The sequence below is a fragment of the Pseudophryne corroboree genome, chromosome 1, assembly GCF_028390025.1.
Source record: "Pseudophryne corroboree isolate aPseCor3 chromosome 1, aPseCor3.hap2, whole genome shotgun sequence".
Lineage (NCBI taxonomy): Eukaryota > Metazoa > Chordata > Amphibia > Anura > Myobatrachidae > Pseudophryne > Pseudophryne corroboree.
Window position 1 is genome coordinate 1,082,498,505 of NC_086444.1, and position 20,436 is coordinate 1,082,518,940.

Consider the following 20,436-nt stretch of genomic DNA (forward strand, 5'->3'; position numbering starts at 1 on the left):
GAGAGGACGCCAGCCACGTCCTCTCCCTATCAATCTCAATGCACGTGTGAAAATGGCGGCGACGCGCGGCTCCTTATATAGAATCCGAGTCTCGCGAGAATCCGACAGCGGGATGATGACGTTCGGGCGCGCTCGGGTTAACCGAGCAAGGCGGGAGGATCCGAGTCGCTCGGACCCGTGTAAAAGAAGGGTGAAGTTCGGGTGGGTCGGATTCCGAGGATCCGAACCCGCTCATCACTAATAACTAGTGACGCGCCTTCAGTTGGAATGACTTGACATATGCCTTTTCGCTCTTGCCATGCGCTTAAAGGGCTCTCTGTCTGAGGCTGTGCTGTGGCTGGAGGCGGTGAGGTGTGGCTGCACTGGCCTCAAGTTTTCTAGCTGCAGCAGACAACACTCTACTCTGGCTGGTCCGTAGCAGCCGCAAGGCTCCCCTTCATCTCCTCCGTGGTTGGGCTGGGAACTTGTTGGTTGACATCAGCCAGGGTTGGTCTATCACGAAGAGGGACAAGTTATCACTCACAGACTGGTCCCAGCTGGTGGCTGCTGCCTGGCAAACACTGTCTAGGATTTCCAATAGCCCGGCTCTGTTGCTGCTCCTGCTTCTCAGAGCTGTAAGTCAATGGCAGGTCTGTGGGCATAGCATGAGTCCAATGTCAACAGCTTTCTGTCCAATGCTAACGCAGTTGTAGTGTTATTCAAAGCATTATAACAGTGTTAGCAGTCTAACATTAAACATGATGCTTTACAATGTTAAAGTTATAATGCCAGTGCTGCAGAGAAGGGGAATGGCCTCCCCAGCCCTGCACTGTCCTGCAATGCATACCGCCGCTTGTGCAAGCCCTGCAAGTCGATTCTGCAGTACAGCCAATCCTGATATATCATGTGACAGCTTGGTAAGTGTGTACAGCTTACCGAATTGGTTGCTCAGTTGGTGGTTCTGGGGTTGACTGCTGTTTCCAGGACTAACGATAGCTGACTGACACATTTCATGAGGGAGCAGAAAGTAAACTCAAATAAATGTGAGACAAAATCTATTCTGCAAGTTCCACCGAAAGGCTCTATAAGCCCTGAGGGACATTAAACCACAAGGAGTTTGAGTGTTGCCCCCTTTAATAATGTTCTTGTAGTTTCCCCTTTAAGGCACTCAGATTACTTTTAACAGCCAATAGTAGTTAAATGGGGAGGAGTTTTTTGTCTTTAATAGTGGTGTGAGTCAGAGGATCCGCCTCTTTATTCAAGTTTTCCCTCCCTCCCACCCACCCACCCATTTTTTTGTATAGTTTATTAGTGTGTGGCGGTAAAGAACGGTAGTTTGTTAAATTACGTTTTAGGCTTAGTGGGTGCGCTCGCAGTGGGGTATGAAGTAAACCAATTGTCATTGATGGGAAATGGTTACACTGTATATAGGCCCTCATTCCGAGTTGATCGGTCGCAAGGCGAATTTAGCAGAGTTACACACGCTAAGCCGCCGCCTACTGGGAGTGAATCTTAGCTTCTTAAAATTGCGACCGATGTATTCGCAATATTGCGATTACTAACTACTTAGCAGTTTCAGAGTAGCTCCAGACTTACTCTGCCTGTGCGATCATTTCAGTGCTTGTCGTTCCTGGTTGACGTCACAAACACACCCAGCGTTCGCCCAGGCACTCCCACCGTTTCTCCGGCCACACCTGCGTTTTTTCCGGAAACGGTAGCGTTTTCAGCCACACGCCCCTGAAACGCCGTGTTTCCGCCCAGTAACACCCATTTCCTGTCAATCACATTACGATCGCCGGAGCGAAGAAAAAGCCGTGAGTAAAAATACTTTCTTCATAGTAAAGTTACTTGGCGCAGTCGCAGTGCGAACATTGCGCATGCGTACTAAGCGGATTTTCACTGCGATGCAATGAAAAATACCGAGGAACAACTCGGAATGAGGGCCATAGTTGTTAAGTACCTTTAAGTACTTTTAACATGAAATACACCGCTAGTAATTTTAAAAGGTTACAAATTATCTTTCAAGCAACTGCCAAGACTCATTACACATGATCAACATACATTAGAATTTTGGTTGAGCAGGCCAGAGACATTGGTCTGCCAAAGCCACACATTGGTCAGCAGATGCTGTCATCAGCTAAACGTATGCATGAGGCTGTGTACAATCTGACAATAAGGTGTTTGACCAATTCAACCACAGATCAAACAGATACAGATTGTAATGTGTGGCCAGATTTATCCATTAATTCTTACTGTATCTGTGTTAATGGTAGTAAACAGAGATTGTTTATCCACCCACAGTCAAGACAGTTCAGTGCGTTGGTTTTCATGGACACATGCATTTTCCCTAACCCACAAGCACAAGCTGTGGCTGCAGCGAATGACTGAAGCTTATCTCCTCATTCTAGAACCATGTGTAGCACTGAGAGACGTGAGCCAGATAAGATTAGAGTTTCTAGGTAGTTGGTGACTGAGCATCACATCGCTTTTCTGCCAGGTGCTTCCTGTCAACCAAGAAAAACACATCCGTGTGGTTTGGTTAGAACTGTGCAAAGCGTTTCATACTTTCTCATGTTAATTCTGCAACAAGAGATGGGCGCACGTCTTGTATCAGGTCCATAATGTATTAGGCTGCTGCTTTCACTGGGGAAGAGGTAAAATAAGACCATCATAAGAAGGCACATAGTTTCATTTCACAGAACATAAGTATACCTTGGAATATGATGTTCTCCATATAAGTCCATATAAAAAAATATCCACTATTAATTAATACAATAAAATATATTCCAAATGTAAGCTGTTAAATACTTAGGGACTAACCAGGATTGATGGCCAAATTGTTGAATCTAATGATAGATAGATAGATAGATAGATAGATAGATAGATAGATAGATAGATAGATAGATAGATAGATAGATAGATAGACAAAATATGAATCATAACTCACAAACTTTTCTTTCACTCATGGTTAGTGGTTGGGTGAAGCCATTTATTGTCAAACAACTGTGTTTACTCTTTTTTAAATCATAATGACAACAGAAACTACCCAAATGACCCTGATCAAAAGTTTACATACCCTGTAGATTTTGGCTTGATAACATGCACACAAGTTGACACAAACGGGTTTGAATGGCTACTAAAGGTAACCATCCTCACCTGTGATCTGTTTGCTTGTAATCAGTGTGTGTATCAAAGGTCAGTGAGTTTCTGGACTCCTGAAAGACCCTTGCATCTTTCATCCAGTGCTGCACTGACGTGTCTGGATTCTGAGTCATGGGGAAAGCAAAAGAATTGTCAAAAGATCTGCGGGAAAAGGTAATTGAACTGTATAAAACAGGAAAGGGATATAAAAAGATATCCAAGCAATTGAGAATGCCAATCAGCAGTGTTCAAACTCTAATTAAGAAGTGGAAAATGAGGGATTCTGTGGAAACCAAATCACGGTCAGGTAGACCAACAAAAATTTCAGCCACAACTGCCAGGAAAATTGTTCGGAATGCAAACAAAAATCCACAAATAACTTCAGCTGAAATACAGGACTCTCTGAAAAAAAGTGGTGTGGTTGTTTCAAGATGCACAATAAGGAGCCATTTGAAGAAAAATGGGCTGCATGGTCGAGTCGCCAGAAGAAAGCCATTACTACGCAAATGCCACAAAGCATCCCGCTTACAATACTCCAAACAACACAGAGACAAGCCTCAAAACTTCTGGAACAAAGTCATTTGGAGTGATGAGACCAAAATTGAACTTTTTGGCCACAACCATAAACGTTACATTTGGAGAGGAGTCAACAAGGCCTATGATGAAAGGTACACCATTCTTACTGTGAAACACGGAGGTGGATGGCTGATGTTTTAGGGCTGTGTGAGCTACAAAGGCACTGGAAACTTGGTCACAATTGATGGCAAGATGAATGCAGCATGTTATCAGAAAATACTGGAGGAAAATTTGCACAAGCTGCGCATGGGACGTACTTGGACGTTCCAACATGACAATGATCCAAAACACAAGGCCAAGTCGACTTATCATTGGCTACAGCAGAATAAAGTGAAGGTTCTGAAGTGGCCATCTCAGTCTCCTGACCTCAATATCATTGAGCCACTCTGGGGAGATCTCAAACGTGCAGTTCATGCAAGACAGCCCAAGAATTTACAGGAACTGGAGGCTTTTTGCCAAGAAGAATGGGCAGCTTTACCATCTGAGAAAATAAAGAGCCTCATCCACAACTACCACAAAAGACTTCAAGCTGTCATTGATGTTAAAGGGGGCAATACACGGTATTAAGAAGTTAAGAACTGGGGTATGTAAACTTTTGATCAGGGTCATTTGGGTAGTTTGTGTTGTCATTATGATTTAAAAAGAGTAAACACTGTTGTTTGACAATAAATGGCTTCACCCAACCACTAACCATGAGTGAAAGAAAAGTTTGTGAGTTATCATTCATATTCTCTGACAAATGGCCAGAAAATCACAAATTCTGCTAGGGTATGTAAACTTATGAGCACAACTGTAGATGAATTGATGCAATATAATAAAACAGTATAGCATTAAAGAAACACTAGACAACATACTATGAAAGTATACTTTGTGCTATCATTTATTTAAATACCATATCAATTTGTTTGGTTCCAGGAAACAACATAAAATAGGAAAAATGAATATTTGATGGGAACAGTCAAAATGTTGACAGCATTTTGGCCAGAGCGAACGCAGTTGTAATGTTATTCAAAGCATTATAACTGTGTCAGCAGTCTAACATTAAACATAATGCGTTATTATTTTAAAGTTCTAATGGCAGCATATCTTTTGGTTTGGGATTCAGGTCTAACTCCTACTATACCTTTTTGTTCACTTACTAATTGCTACTGGTTCAGACAATAATATTCCTCTTATTGTCCTTCACTTATTAGCATTCTGTGATATACTACTTGTCTGCACTGTACTGCCTATTTGTGCTTCCATGCTTCAATAAAGAAAAACAGTTAAAAAACATACTGACACTGTTAAATGGCTTCATTATTATTATTATTACAAATGTGTCGGCATAATGCTGTTCACATTTTGGCTCCCGACAGTTTATTAGATTAGTGTTGTTGTTTCTTTTTTTGTCATCTTCAGAGAATATTAGTAAAAACAAAATATTATTAATTTATCTGTGGATTGATAAAAATCAGTAAATTGCCAAAACTCTCCCTCTCTCTCTCTCTCTCTCTCTCTCTCTCTCTCTCTCTCTCTCTCTCTTTGATTTAAGTACAAATAGTACAGTAATAGGCCAGTTCTTTGATATGTGCGGATGGTGAGTGCTACCTTGGAGAAAAGTATAAGAAAAGGGAGTGTGATAAAAATCAACCAAATGTGCAGTTTAATTAAGGATTATGAGTCTAAAGGGGGGTACACATGGAGCGATAATCTTAGCAATCTGACTAGATTTCTTAGATTTTCAGCAAGATCGCTCCGTGTGTAGCCCTAACAGCGATAGCGATGCGCAGCCCCGCGCATCGCTATCGCTGGTGCTAGATTGGCCTGTCTAGCGAGTCGCTTACTTCACCCGCTGGGTGAAATGAGCGCCCCCCCCGTCTCCTCCCGCACGCTCAGCACACATCGCGCTGTGCTGAGCGCCGGGAGAGATGTGTGCTGAGCAGTTTGCTCAGCACACATCTTTCCCGCATCGGGCCGTGAGTACTGAAACACAGCCAGGAGTTTGCGCAGACCTGAGCCAGAGCGAGAGCGTGCTGGCTCAGGGTCTAGGTTCAGTTTGACAAGGTCATATAGTCGGAAAAGGTTATTTACATTTAGTGGGACCATCTGTATAACCTGGTCCTCAGACAATTTGTTAAAGTTTAAACGACCACTAAAAAAAACAGCCATGCCCAGCCTACGCGGAACCTGTACAACCTGCTGACCATGTTAATTTTCCTGGACTTGGTTTATTGTAGCCTCATGGAGCACTGTCAGGTATCCCCCAGCAAACAAGAAAGCAGTACTACACACGGTAACAGCCATTTCAGAGTGAGAGAGGAGAAAAATGTGTTTGGGCCCCTTTTAAAGGCCCAAAAAGTCAGGTGTGAGTAATGTAGAATTGGCAACACATGTAAACACGCTTCTCAAAAGCAGGTCTACTTTTTTTTAGGCTTTTTGTACGATTAGTATTTTTTTTCGGCCGCACATGCATTTTCACGGTAGAGATTTCAAATACGAATGCTTAGTAAATGACCGAGTTCTATACCTAAAGAGCCGCGTTTGACCGATGGTGTATTAATTCGTATTTTTACTACACAGCCGTAATAAAAATACGAATGCCCTCATCACTGCCGAGATTTGTGCTTAGTAAATTCCCGAGATGACACTTTGAAGAAAAAACACCAAATCGGTCAAAATCGGGACCTTAGTAAATATACCCCAAGGAGTGTTGGGGGGTGATAGTGACAGGCTAGACATGCTGTAGTGTGGAGAGGTATGATATTATGATACATTTGGAAATAGGAGTGGTGGTTGTAAGATGAACAGAGCAGTAGGATTGCAGATATACAGGTGAAAGGGCAGTGTTGGAAGTGTTCAGTGGCAGTAATTTGGTTACAGCAGAAAGTTTATGTTGTTGCAGAAACTGAAGTAGAAGGAGGTGTTAGTAATGAGAAGACAAGAGTGTGTTAGCAAAAAGCAAAAGGTAATTCAGACTGGATTTGCAGGTGTGTAAAGACAAAATGATACTGGTTCAGCATGTGCATGAAGATGTTTGTGAATACTACAAGTAAACATACAAGTAACTGCAGGAGAAATGAAAAATTGTAAGTGCGGCAAAAAAACATGGAAATAAAGTGCTTATTGTCCAGGTTACACTGACAGGATTTGTTAGGTGTGATAAGAAGGTGAACTCACAATTGTCCCCACAGTGCCAGATATGCCCCCTCTTTGCCAGATATGTCCCCACTTTAACAGATACACATGCCGCCAGAGTGCCAAATATGCCCCCAGAGTGCTAGATATGCCCCCAGAGTGCCAGATACACATGCCCCCAGAGTGCCAGATATGCCCCCAGAGTGATAAATATGCCCCTAGAGTGCCAGATATGCCCCCAGAGTGCCAGATACACATACCCCAGAGTGCTAGATATGTTCCTACAGTGCCAGATACACATATACCCCCAAAGTGCCAGATATGCCCCCACAGTGCCAGATACACATTCCCCCAGAGTGCCAGATATGCCCCTACTTTACCAGATACACATGCCCCCACAGTGCTAGATATGCCCCCACAGTGCCAGATACCCATATGCCCCCAGAGTTCCAGATATGCCCCTTCAGTGCCATATATGCTCCCACAGTACCAGATATGCCCCCACACTGCCACTGTCCTCCATTAACCAAACTTCACACTGCCCAGACTTTCTCCTCACAGTGCCAACACAGACTGCCAGGACCCAGGTAAGCTCAGCAGCGCAGCTCTTCTTCCTTCCGGTCTGCTCTCAAACAAAATGCAGCTCAGTCTCCTCAAATGGCCACCTCAGCACACTCCAAATGGGTGTGGCCAAATGCCACATGGGGCATGGCCAATAAAAATGGGGGCATGATACACATATTGGGGGGGCAGATACACATATGACCCCAATGGTGCCAGATACACATATGCCCCCACAGTTCCAGATATGCTCCTACAGTGCCAGATATACAAATGCCCCACGGTGCCAGATGCACAAATGCCCCACGGTGCCAGATACACAAATGCCCCTCGGTGCCAGATACACAAATGCCCTCAGTAGTGCCATATATGCCCCCACAGTGACAGATACATATTATCCCAGAGCACCAGATACATATTACCCCGCAGTGCCAGATACACATTGCCCCAGAGTGCCAGATATACATAAGCCCCCACAGTGCCAGATATGCCCCCACTGTGCCAGATACACATATGCCCCCACTGCGCCAGATACACATATGCCCCCACAGTGTCAGATACACAGGTGCGAGATATGCACCCACAGTGCCAGATACACATATGCCCCCACAGTTCCAGATATGTCCCACAGTGACAGATATGCCCCCACAGTGCCAGATATGCCCAAACAGTCCAGATATGCCCCCACTTTGCCAGATAGATTTGCCCCACAGTGCTAGATATGCCACCACAGTGCCAGATACACATATGCCCCAGAGTGCCAGATATGCCCACAGTGCAGTATAAGCCCCCACAGTGCCAGATATGCCCCCACTTTGCCAGAAATGCCCACAGTGCCAGATATGCCCCCACAGTGCGTATTGTATTGGTGATACTTATACTTTTATATTAAGGAAAAAATAGTTCTTTGTGGTTTGGAACCACACAATCAGATTGGACTACATCTTTTGTGACTAAGGGGGTTATTCAGGTTTGTCAGCAAATCAAAAAAGTTATCAATTGGGCAAACCATGTTGCACTGCAGGTGGGACAGATGTAACATGTGCAGAGATATTTAGGTTTGGGTGGGTTATATTAAATACTGGCTGTTTAATTTTTACCCTGCAATTTAAATTTTAGTTTGAACTCACCCAAATCTAACTCTCTCTGCACATGTTACATCTGCCCCACCTGTAGTGCAACATGGTTTTGCTCACTCTTTTTGTTTGCTAAAAAACCTGAATAAGGCCCTAAGTACTCAACTTTTTACACTGTATATAGCTTTCTTTTTATAGGTGCTTAATGATTAAGAACCCATCACATGTGAGAAGTGTGCAAGTGCCTTTAAGGACAAACAGCCCTAAGTATAAGGACTATCATTATAATTAGGCTTGTCAGACGATCCCTTTAAATAGGGACACTCATAAATTACACAGATTCTCTAGCTGGCTGACTTCAAGCCTGAATTTCCCCTGATATTAATCAGCCACGGAACCTGTGTAGTTCATGTGTGTCCCAGTTTAAAGGGGTATGGTAAGTCTATTTGATATTCTATTTTGAGGATATTTGTGTGATTAAAATTTATTGTAATGTATATATTTTATGAAGTAATATTTGCCATTGAAAACCTAAATCTTCTTGTACGTAAACTGACGATGTAAATATGTACTTTGCAAGTTACTGTTTCTCATTCTACAATGATATTTCTTCTTCGGGTTTCATAGGGTTCCACAGGGAGAACTTCAGGGTTGTAGGTGGTGGATGAGAGTCCGGGCACCAAACAGTTAAGCTTTCAGGCTTCCCAGAATGCTCGGCTCCTCTGCCCTATAACCCCACCTCCATGCTCAGGCAGGTCAATTATTTGGTGGTGCCAGCAGGAAAGCTGATTACAAGTTTACAGAGGGCTGCTATAGCAGCAAGATGCTTGCAAATTTGAAAGTTGTATTGTTTTTCCTTCTCTGAGCTTGTCAGTACTGTAAGTCTGTCAAACTTCAGCACCACAGCTCCATCACAAACTCCTGCATGTCCAATGCCTGTTAGGCGCCGGGGTCCGCTCGTCTGCGCGGCTTGGCGCCTAGCAACTAGGGACGCCGTGCGCGTACAGCCGCCGGCTCCCTAGCAACGCTAGACGCCGGGTGCGCTGAGCCGCACGGACCCTAGCAACGGGGACGCCACTGGCGGACCGCGTTCCCCGTTGCTGGGTCCTGTTTAAATTATAGGTGCACCTGTTTTCTGGCCGTGCAGCAAGGCAGCTGCACGGCATTCATTCTAATCAGCTGTCAGCAGCTGATTGGAGGACTCCTGTTTAAATACACTCTCAGGGCTTCTCACAGACGCCGGTAATAGCTTCCTGCATGCTGTCTTTGTTTGCTGAGAGTCTGTTTCCAGTCCTGCTGTATCCGGTCGTTCCAGTCCTCTGAAGTCCTGTACTCGGGAGTTGTCATCTCGTCCCTGGAGTCCTGGCGACCACCGTTTGACATCCAGTGGTGTTCGTGAGTCGCGGCTCTGCCGTGTGTAGCGGCTCGGACGCTTTACCCTTTGTTATTTGTGTTTGGAGCATTTTGCGGAGGGTTCCGCTTCCACAGGTCCACTCTGGTATCCGGCGGTGCCGGGTAGGAGTATTGGATAAGTGGATTTTGGTTGTCCTTTTCCCTGGCGGTTTTTCCGCACATACTTTAGGTTTGTTAGTTAGCTCGTAGCCCCTGGCCTGTTTGTTAGTTAGCGGTCCTCTTGTTATCATCCTGCCTCGGATTTCCCTTTGTCTCTCATTAAGACCGGGGGGCATCGAAGTTGGGCAGACATAATCCGCCCTTCAAACGCGGCTGCCAAGGGCTCAAGAAACCATAGTCTCGCAAGGGATTTTCGATAGCACGGGTGAGACAACAGAGTTAGGGCGCCAGGGGCTATTATTCTTTCCTGCTCCCGTTCCCAGCATTCCATTCCAGTGCTCCGGTCATAGTCATAAGATCTCCTCTGGCCAGGAGTGCTGGAATCATAACATTATTACCGGCCAATACCAAAACTTAAAATTAAACAGGGTTTAATTTTGTCTCATTCGGTTTTGTGAGACTTTATCGGCCTCATGAATCCAACAGGTTTAGGGCCAAATCCTGGTCAGCTCTTAGTCAGCCAGATTCAAGAACTTACTCAGATGGTTCAGGATCTTTCTCTTCGGGTGAAGTCGCAGGAAGATCTTTTGCGAGCTTCCCCGAGGGTAGTCCCTGAACCAAAGATGCATTTGCCTGACCGTTTTTCTGGTGATAGGAAAGAGTTTTTTAATTTTAAAGAATCCTGTAAACTTTATTTTCGTTTAAGACCGATTTCCTCGGGTACTGAATCTCAGCGGGTCGGGATTATTATTTCTTTGCTCCAGGGGGATCCTCAGACCTGGGCATTTGGTTTAAAAGCAGAGGATCTAGCATTGTTGTCAGTGGACGCTTTTTTTGGGTCTTTAGGGCTCTTGTATGATGACCCTGACAGAGAGGCGTCCGCTGAAAGTCAGTTGCGCGCTCTCAGGCAGGGTAGAAATCCTGCGGAGGTTTATTGTACGGAGTTTTGCCGTTGGTCGAACGACTGTGGCTGGAATGACCCAGCCCTGCGCAGTCAGTTTCGCCTCGGCTTATCAGAGTCTATAAAAGACAGTCTCCTTCAGTACCCCGCTCCTGAGACTCTCGATAAGCTCATGGAGCTTTCTATTAAGATAGATCGTCGTCTCAGAGAGCGGAGGGCTGAAAAAGAAGCACCTGTAAGGTCAAGTCCGTGTGTATATTCCATTCCTGAGGACGTAGAGGAGCCCATGCAGATGGGTCTCTCCCGGCTGTCTCCTGAAGAAAGAGCCAGAAGGCAAAATTCTGGTCTTTGTCTGTACTGTGGGGGTAAGGGACATTTTGCTCGTAATTGTCCGAACAAGTCGGGAAACGCTTTGACCAGGTGAATTGTGAGGGGGTTCACCTAGGTCTGCAGCTTATATCCTCGAATAACTCCCTTTTAGTCCCAGTTAAAGTTTCCTTTGGCAGCCTCAGTTCTTTGGTGTCGGCTTTTGTTGACAGTGGAGCTGCAGGAAACTTTATGGATTTAACTTGGGCTAAGGCCTTAGGCATTCCTCAGTTACCTTTGGGTAGGTGTGTCACCATGCATGGCTTGGATGGGAGTCCACTGTCCAATGGGGTTATTTCTCTCCGTACACCCCCTGTATTACTTACAGTAGGAGCTCTACATTCTGAAAAAATCGAGTTCTTCCTTACTCATTGCCCAGCAGTTCCAGTAGTTCTGGGTCACCCTTGGCTGGCCTTTCATAATCCCACCATTGATTGGCGGTCGGGGGAGATTTCACAATGGGGTACCTTTTGTGATAAGGAGTGTATTACGTTTCCAGTCAGAGTAGCAGCTGCCATTCCTGAACTCATTCCTGTGGAATACCAAGAATTTGCTGATGTGTTCTCCAAAGGCAATGCGGACATTCTGCCTCCCCATCGGCCTTATGATTGTGCTATTGAGTTAATTCCTGGTGCCGCATTGCCAAAGGGAAGATTATATGCTTTGTCCGGGCCAAAAACTGCGGCCATGAATGATTATGTTAAGGAGAGCCTAGGGAAGGGATTTATTAGACCATCAAAATCTCCTTTAAGTGCAGGCTTCTTCTTTGTGGAGAAAAAGGATGGCTCGCTTAGACCTTGTATTGACTTTAGAGCCCTGAATAAGATCTCAGTTAAAAATACTTATCCTGGTGTGGCCTGACTGCTGACAGAGACAGGCACCTTTTACAAGAGCTCCTGAAAAACGGGGCTTAAATATCTATAAAAAGCCCATTTCTGGGCTCACTCAAGACTCTCAGCAGCCCCACGATCTCTACTGTCCCCACTGTAGTGCCCCTGTCTGAGCCGCGGAATCGGGGAGTAGTTTTTACTGCTCCCGCGGATTGCGGCCTAAGGGACACATTGATGCCGGGGCCTCGATTTATCCCCCGTACCGGCGGTGGCTTCGGGGACCTTGAGACTAAAACGTGGGCTCCTCCTGGACGTTGGACACCCGCTCTGACGCTGGACACGGCTGGGAGACTCACCTCGCCACACGCCGCCTGCCTCTGCTGCCCGGGAACGCTGCCATTGCGGACGCTGGACGAGACCGCGTGAAGGCCGGCGGCCGTCTCACCAGCGCGTCTACGGCTCCCTGCTGCTGCATCTCTCCCGCAGAGTGAGTACACCTTACGGACTGGCGGTCTGAGGGGTCCCAGCGGGGGAGGACGACAATAGAGGTTTGCCCTGAGTCGAAGGTGCGCCGGACGGTGGTGGCCGGGGCCTGGGCCTGCCTGGAAGCCTCTCACCCTGGGGCTTAGTATGCAAGCAATAGTATATATAAGCACTAGTATCTGATAATCAGCTACTGGAACAAAGGCAGTCACCCCTACCTTCCCCCCACCTGACCCCCCCTCCCCCGGCTACTATATATATCTACGCAAAAAAAAAACTGGGGAACAGGCGGAGAAAGCACAAATCTGACACCCCCTATAGCCTGCAGGCTAGAAGTGCGGATTGGAGAAAAGGCTGGAGGAATACTCGGTGGACACCGGCTCCCACTGGTTAACCTATCGACCTTCAGGAGTGGGTCATATTTGACGCTTAGTCTGAGCTATTACTACATCTCCACCTGCGAGAGGTATTTCCACACCCGCAGCTCCCCGAAGATACCCCTCAGTAAATTATATCATAATCCCATCCCCACACGTATTTTCAGTCAGTACTAGAATTGTGGAGGGTCCAGATCAGGACACTCTCCCTACGGGGCCACTCATCACAGCCCTCTGGACCACAATCTAGATCTCCCTGAGTCTGTTAATGCTATGGACAAATTCATGTCTAAATCATTACGTAACCCACGGGGTGCTCAGTCGGGTAAAGGCAAAAATCGTGAAAATCCCGCTAGCAGTGCCCCTGTCTCCCCGACGTATAGTCAAGGCTCTAGTCCTAGGGGGCAATCTGCACCAATTATGGATCCTTCCAAATCCTTCACTACGAATGAAATTACAAATATTCTCTCATCTCTGCTAGATCAAAAACTGGCACCCCTAAAAACATCCCTGGATTCAGCGCTTGCACAGCTCACAGCCCATGATCAACGTATCTCAGAGGCAGAGCAACGAATCTCGGATCTAGAGGATGATCTGTCAACAGTTAAAACGACCCAGATGGAACACGACAAGCTGATGGTATCGTTGCAAGACAAATTAGAAGATTTGGAAAATCGTAATAGAAGAAATAATATACGTCTGGTGGGCTTGCCAGAATCTGTGAAATTCTCCGAACTCATGGCCCTGGTCTCCCAGTGGCTACCCAGGGAGCTGGGATGCGTATCAGCCACGGGCTCCATCCTAGTGGAACGTGTCCATCGGATCGGTCCCGATCGCCAGTCCGGCAGAGATAGGCCCAGACCGGTCATCATGAGAATTCTCAATTATGCCGATAAAGTCCGTTTGCTGGAAGCCTATAGGAAATACACGGACCTTCGATACCAGGACTCCAGGATTCTATTGTTTCAAGACTTCTCATACCTGGTTGCTGCAAGAAGACGAGAGTTCTCACCTGTTTGCAAACGTCTGTACGAGCTAGGCCACAGATTTGCGTTGATGTATCCGGCCAAGCTAAGAATCACCTATGGTGGGAAAACCCACTTTTTTGAAACCGCACAGGAGGCCAGGAATTTCGTGAACTCTTTGGATACAGCTCATCTTTCGGGTACAGATGATGCTGATTGACTCTGAGTATCCTTCTCAAGTGGGCCAATAGTCACCTCTGACTGACCAATTCATGTTAAAGTCCATTAATTTCCTCCTGTTTGAAAAGTTATTTAGAACATGTCTCTACACTGTAGAGATGGATTACTGCCGAGGCTGGAGCTCGAAGAGGGCCATGACCCGACAATACCAAATTGGCTATGTTCTTCTGTTTATTTCTCATTGCTCCTTTCCCCCTCTACAAAAGCCTCTATTACTCCTTTCCTTATTATATTCCTTTCCCCTCACCCTACTCTCTCATCTTTTTTCATACTGTTTTGGAATATGGTGCCCCTGGTCACCAGATTGGAGGATACCCTCCGCAAACGTCTTAGTGCTCTCCATTTGGAGGCTGATACTGGTTAATAGGGCGCCCATATGGGTTCGCAAAATGTTAAAATGGTTCTATACCTTAGTTCATAATATTGATACTGTACACACACATAGTTCACATGTTGTGATAGGAATGTACTTGATGTTTTACATTTATTATCTCTCATCACTGATCCACAAAGGTCCGCTCGCTGGGACGGACTGGGATCGACGGCTATGGTATATTGTTTTTCGATGTTGGCCTAGGGTCGGTATCGGCTGATGCCGTCGACTCATGATCCTCCAACAATAGTGCAATCACGATTTCGGTTAGTGTCCTGGAACGTAGATGGACTTAATACTCCCATCAAACGGAAAAAGGTCCTTACCTATTTGAAACGACTAAAACCTGATATAGTATTATTGCAGGAAACTCATTGGCGGATCTCCGATCCCAATGTACTTCGAGATACGTGGGTGGGAGAGTATAGAACAGCCTCCTACACATCCAAACGCAGAGGCGTCCTCACTATTCTCAATAGGTCACTGCCAGCCACCATCATAGATAGTTTGGTTGACCAAGAGGGTAGATTTCTGTTCTTAAAATTAAAAATATTAAATACGCTCTATACGATAGCTAATATATATGCCCCTAACGGCCCTAATGCATCTTTCTTCTCTGATATATACGCAAGTTTGCAGGGTTGGGCAGAAGGGGAAATTATCATGGGAGGGGACTTTAATTGTGTACAATCTTCTGGTCTAGATAAATCATCTATGTCTGGTACATCCGCAATTACCACTACGCCCTCACTCACACTACTTACCTCTTCTCTACGACTAACTGACCCGTGGAGAATGCGCAATCCAGACGCTCGAGAATATACCTTCTACTCCCACCCACACCATTCCTCCTCTAGAATAGACTATTGGCTAATCACTGATTCTCTTTTGCATCATATAGTGGATACTAAAATCGAGCCAATCGCCCTCTCAGATCATTCCCCAATTTGGATATCAATCACTCTAGATACCCCCTTGCCCAGATCCTATAATTGGCGTTTCCCCGCATATTTGGAAACATCTGAGGACTTTGATAAATTCCTTACTAGAGCATTCCTTAACTATACTGAGGACAATAAACTTCATGAGAACGACATTAATTTATTTTGGTCGGCTTCGAAACCAGTTGTCCGTGGACAAATACTAGAATATGTTTCTAGAAAACGCAAACAATTGAATACCCAGTTGTGTGATTTGAGTAGGGCCTTAACTGAAGCATATAATACAATGTTATTAAATGACTCCCCAGACAACAGACAAACCTATGCTGATGCGAAACATCTTTATGATGCACTTTGCACTGAACGAGCCAGTTTCTCCTACGATGTCCACCGAAATAAATTCTTCGAGGGGCTAATAAGTCGGGTAAACTACTGGCCAACTTGGTGAGGTCATCTACAGCCCCTTCCCGCATAACTAGCTTACACATTGACCCAACCACTTCAACTACGGATACGCAAACTATGTCAGACACCTTCCTACAATATTATACTAACTTATACGCGGCACCTTTAGATAATCCCACAGAGGGTATGAAGTTTCTAGATAAAGCTGACCTGCCCACATTAACAGAGGAAGAGCGGGAATCATTAACGTGCCCCGTAACAGACACAGAACTACTGTTTCTGATTAAATCACTCCATAATGGGAAATCGCCGGGCCCAGATGGGTTTGGGGCAGTATACTATAAGATGCTAGCTCCCCATATAATACCATATTTATTGACTTTATTTAATGCACTGCTGAATGGCTCACCTCCCCCCCCGAGATTCACCGAAGCTAGAATAGTAGTATTCCCGAAACCGGGTAAAGACCCTTCCTATGTCCAGTCCTATAGACCCATATCCCTTCTCAACCAAGACCTAAAACTATTAACCAAATTATTGGCCACTCGCCTCCAACCAATATTAATACGCATTCTACATCCAGCCCAAACGGGGTTTGTGAAGACTAGAACATCAGTGCATAATATACGCACCCTGATAGCAGCAATACATAGTGTCAAAGATCTTACAACATCTAAAGCACTAGTGGTCAGCTGTGATGCTGACAAAGCGTTTGATCGGGTATCATGGGCGCACCTACTTAGAATCTTCCATACTCAACAATTCGGTGAGGGGTTCACTAAAGTCTTCAGTATGCTGTACTCTAATCCTCAAGCTCACCTAACCATTAATGGATTGAACACACCAGCCTTCTCTCTACATAGAGGTACACGCCAGGGATGTCCCCTATCTCCCTTACTTTTTAACCTAGCTCTCGACCCACTGATACGCACTTGCGTGCAAAATGTTGCCTGGGAAGGGATAAAAATTGGCCCACAATCAGTGAAGGTTTCGGCCTTTGCTGATGACCTGTTATTATATTTTAGTGATCCCATACCGGCGTTCCCTTCTCTATTGTCCATACTCCATGATTTCCAATTGATTTCAGGCTTTTTGATCAATTTTGATAAAACAGAAGCTTTGGCTCTTGGCCCCAAAGCCACACAAAATTGGGGCTCCAGGTTCCCCTTTAAATGGGCGACTGGGTTTATAACCTACCTGGGTTTGCGCTTTTCACCTATCCTAGCTGAACTATATACGCTAAACTTATCGCACGCCATTAATAAAATGATTGAAGATTTTACACGCTGGCAGAGCCTGCCAGTCTCATATTTGGGTAGATGCCACTTGTACAAAATGATTTCCTTCCCCCGTCTGCTATACCCGCTCCAAATGCTCCCATTTCTTCTGACCAAACGAGATGTTCAAACAATTAACAAGGCCCTTAACACTTTCATCTGGACAAATAAACATCCACGTATAGCCCTTTTCAAATTGAAACAACCGACTACATTAGGTGGCGTGAATTTACCGTGCCCAGAGGACTACTCTCTAGCCGCTAACTATAGGTATGCCCTTGACTGGGTGAGAGGTTCCTCTAGCTACGCTAATACATCTTTAGAACAGCATATGCTACCCCAAGGTACTTTATCTACCATATTGCATTTTCCAGACCCCACCACAATGACGTCCATACGTACGAATCCCTTACTGTTCGCCCCGTGCAAGGCATGGCGACACCTTCGAAAACGCATAGGGCTGACACCCACCTACTCCTTATTCCAACCACTTCTCCATAACCCAGACTTTCAAGGCGGGAACGCCGATGCAATTATCAAGACCTGGTATTCTCAAGGCTTACGTTTAGTGTATCAATTCTTGAATATCACCTGTAACGAAATGCTCACCCTGTCTCAATTAAAACAAAAATTTCCAAACCTGCATATACCACTATTTGCATATTTTCAAATCCGCAGCTTCGCAACACAATTGATAACACGCTTACGGCCAGCAGACTATACCTTTCCCCTAGACGCCCAACTACGCTTGAATCCTCACTCTTCCTATACAACATCCTTTATCTATGCACAAACCAGACGCCAGATAGATTTAGATAGTCAAACCACAGGTCTAGCTAAATGGTCGATCACTTTCCCAGGCACCCCTTTACAGACCATAATACAATGGCACTTATTACTTAATAAATATTTGGTGTCTTCGTCCTATGCAGAAATGCATTTAAAAATTTTACACAGGGCATACTATACTCCCCGTCTCAGATACCTCACGGGCATCTCTGATAACTCCCATTGCTTCAAGTGTTCCTCACCTGACGCAGACATCATTCATTGCCTTTGGTCATGCCCTATAATACAACTATTCTGGAAGGATGTCTGTAACTACATTACAGCGACTTTAAATATTCATATCACGCCTACTTTGCGCTGGGCCTTCTGGAATCAATATGACCCCGATAGCTGTTCCTTATCTCCAGGTAATAAATTATTACTAGCGCGGATAGCGGCAGCTTCGAAAAAGACCATACTGTCTCAGTGGATACACAAAACCCCTATACCCATAACGCTCCTATTTCCTAGACTGACACATCTGTACCAAATGGACTGGATTGAATGCTCTCTTAGAGTAGAATCCAATTCCCCCAAATTCTTTACAATATGGCTACCCTATGTGGTAACTCTACCACAATCAACTCGTGATGACATGCGTAAAGTAGTTACATACACTACTTGGTACAATACAGAGATTCTCACGAGGGGATCACCTCCCTTCTAACCTTAACTTTATTATTTCAGGACCGCCCTTTTTTGCCTAGCTTAATTATACTGTTAATGGCACCGCGAGGCGACCATTCCCTGCTACGTGTTTTGTAATATCCATAATATCCTTTTCACGTTATTATCTAACCATTATATGTGATTGCTGTTGTACAGATATAATGTTGTACATTCCTACGTATGATTAAATTTGATATTATCATAGATAAAAATGTTGTTAAACAATTATCATGTAACATGTAAAATGTGTGTGTTACACCTATAATGTTTCTTCTAATAAACATATTTAAAAAAAAAAAAAAAAAAATACTTATCCTTTGCCGCTGATATCTGTACTCTTTGATCAGTTACGTTCGGCTGTGATTTTTTCTAAAATTGACCTTAGAGGAGCGTACAACCTCATCCGAATCAAATCTGGAGATGAGTGGAAGACGGCCTTCAGTACTCAATCAGGTCACTACGAGTACCTGGTGATGCCGTTCGGCTTGTCCAATGCTCCAGCAGTTTTTCAAGACCTCATTAACGATGTGCTCCGTGACTTCCTAGGGAAATTTGTGGTCGTTTACTTAGACGACATCCTGATTTATTCTGAATTAATGGAACAACATGTTGCCCAGGTGCGTCTGGTTCTTCAGAAGTTACGTGAGAATCATTTATTTGCCAAGCTGGAAAAGTGTGAGTTTCATGTCACGGAGGTATCTTTTTTAGGGTACATTATTTTCCCTCTGGGATTTTCCATGGAACCAAAGAAGCTCCAGGCCATCCTTAGTTGGGCGCAACCCACCAATTTAAAAGCAATTCAGCGCTTTTTAGGGTTTGCGAATTATTATAGGAGGTTTATTCATTCTTTTTCTGACCTGGTTGCTCCCATTGTAGCTCTGACAAAGAAAGGAGCGGATCCTACCAACTGGTCACGTGAAGCAGAGTTGTCCTTTCGGGCCTTGAAACAAGCCTTTGTCTCGGCTCCAGTCCTCAGACATCCCAATCCGGAACTGCCCTTTGTTGTGGAGGTTGATGCCTCGGAGGTTGGAGTGGGGGCTGTCCTTTCTCAAAAGGATCCGGAGTCTCTGGAGTTACATCCTTGTGCCTTTATGTCCAGGAAATTCTCCTCCGCTGAATCCAACTATGACGTTGGTAATCGGGAGTTACTGGCGATAAAGTGGGCTTTCGAGGAGTGGAGGCATTGGCTGGAGGGAGCAAAACATACTATTTCAGTATTTACTGACCATAAAAACCTGCAATACATCGAATCAGCTAAGCGGCTTAATGCCCGGCAGGCACGTTGGGCTTTATTTTTTACTCGTTTCAAATTTATAATCACTTTCAGGCCTGGTTCCAAGAATACCAAGGCTGATGCCCTGTCACGCAGCTTTCTTCCGGTTCACAATAACAGTCCTGTTACTCCCATACTTCCATCTTCGGTCATTTGGGCAGGCCTCACACAAGATTTATTTACCCAGTTAAAACAGCTGCAACACCAAGCTCCTGGTAATACTCCTGCTGGTCGTCTTTACGTCCCTGAGTTTTTGAGAGCTACTGTTTTGACTGAATTCCATGATAACAAAGTTTCCGGGCATCCGGGAATCTCTAAGACTTTGGAGTTAGTCTCCCGCTCAGTATGGTGGCCTGGTCTTTCTAAAGACGTTAAGGAGTTTGTTTATTCATGTCAGGTTTGTGCACAGCATAAGGTTCCCCGTTCCTTGCCTATCGGGCAACTTATGCCCTTGAATGTCCCTCTCAGGCCATGGTCTCATATTTCCATGGATTTTGTGGTAGACCTTCCCCTTTCAGCCGGATTCCGAGTCATATGGGTGGTAAT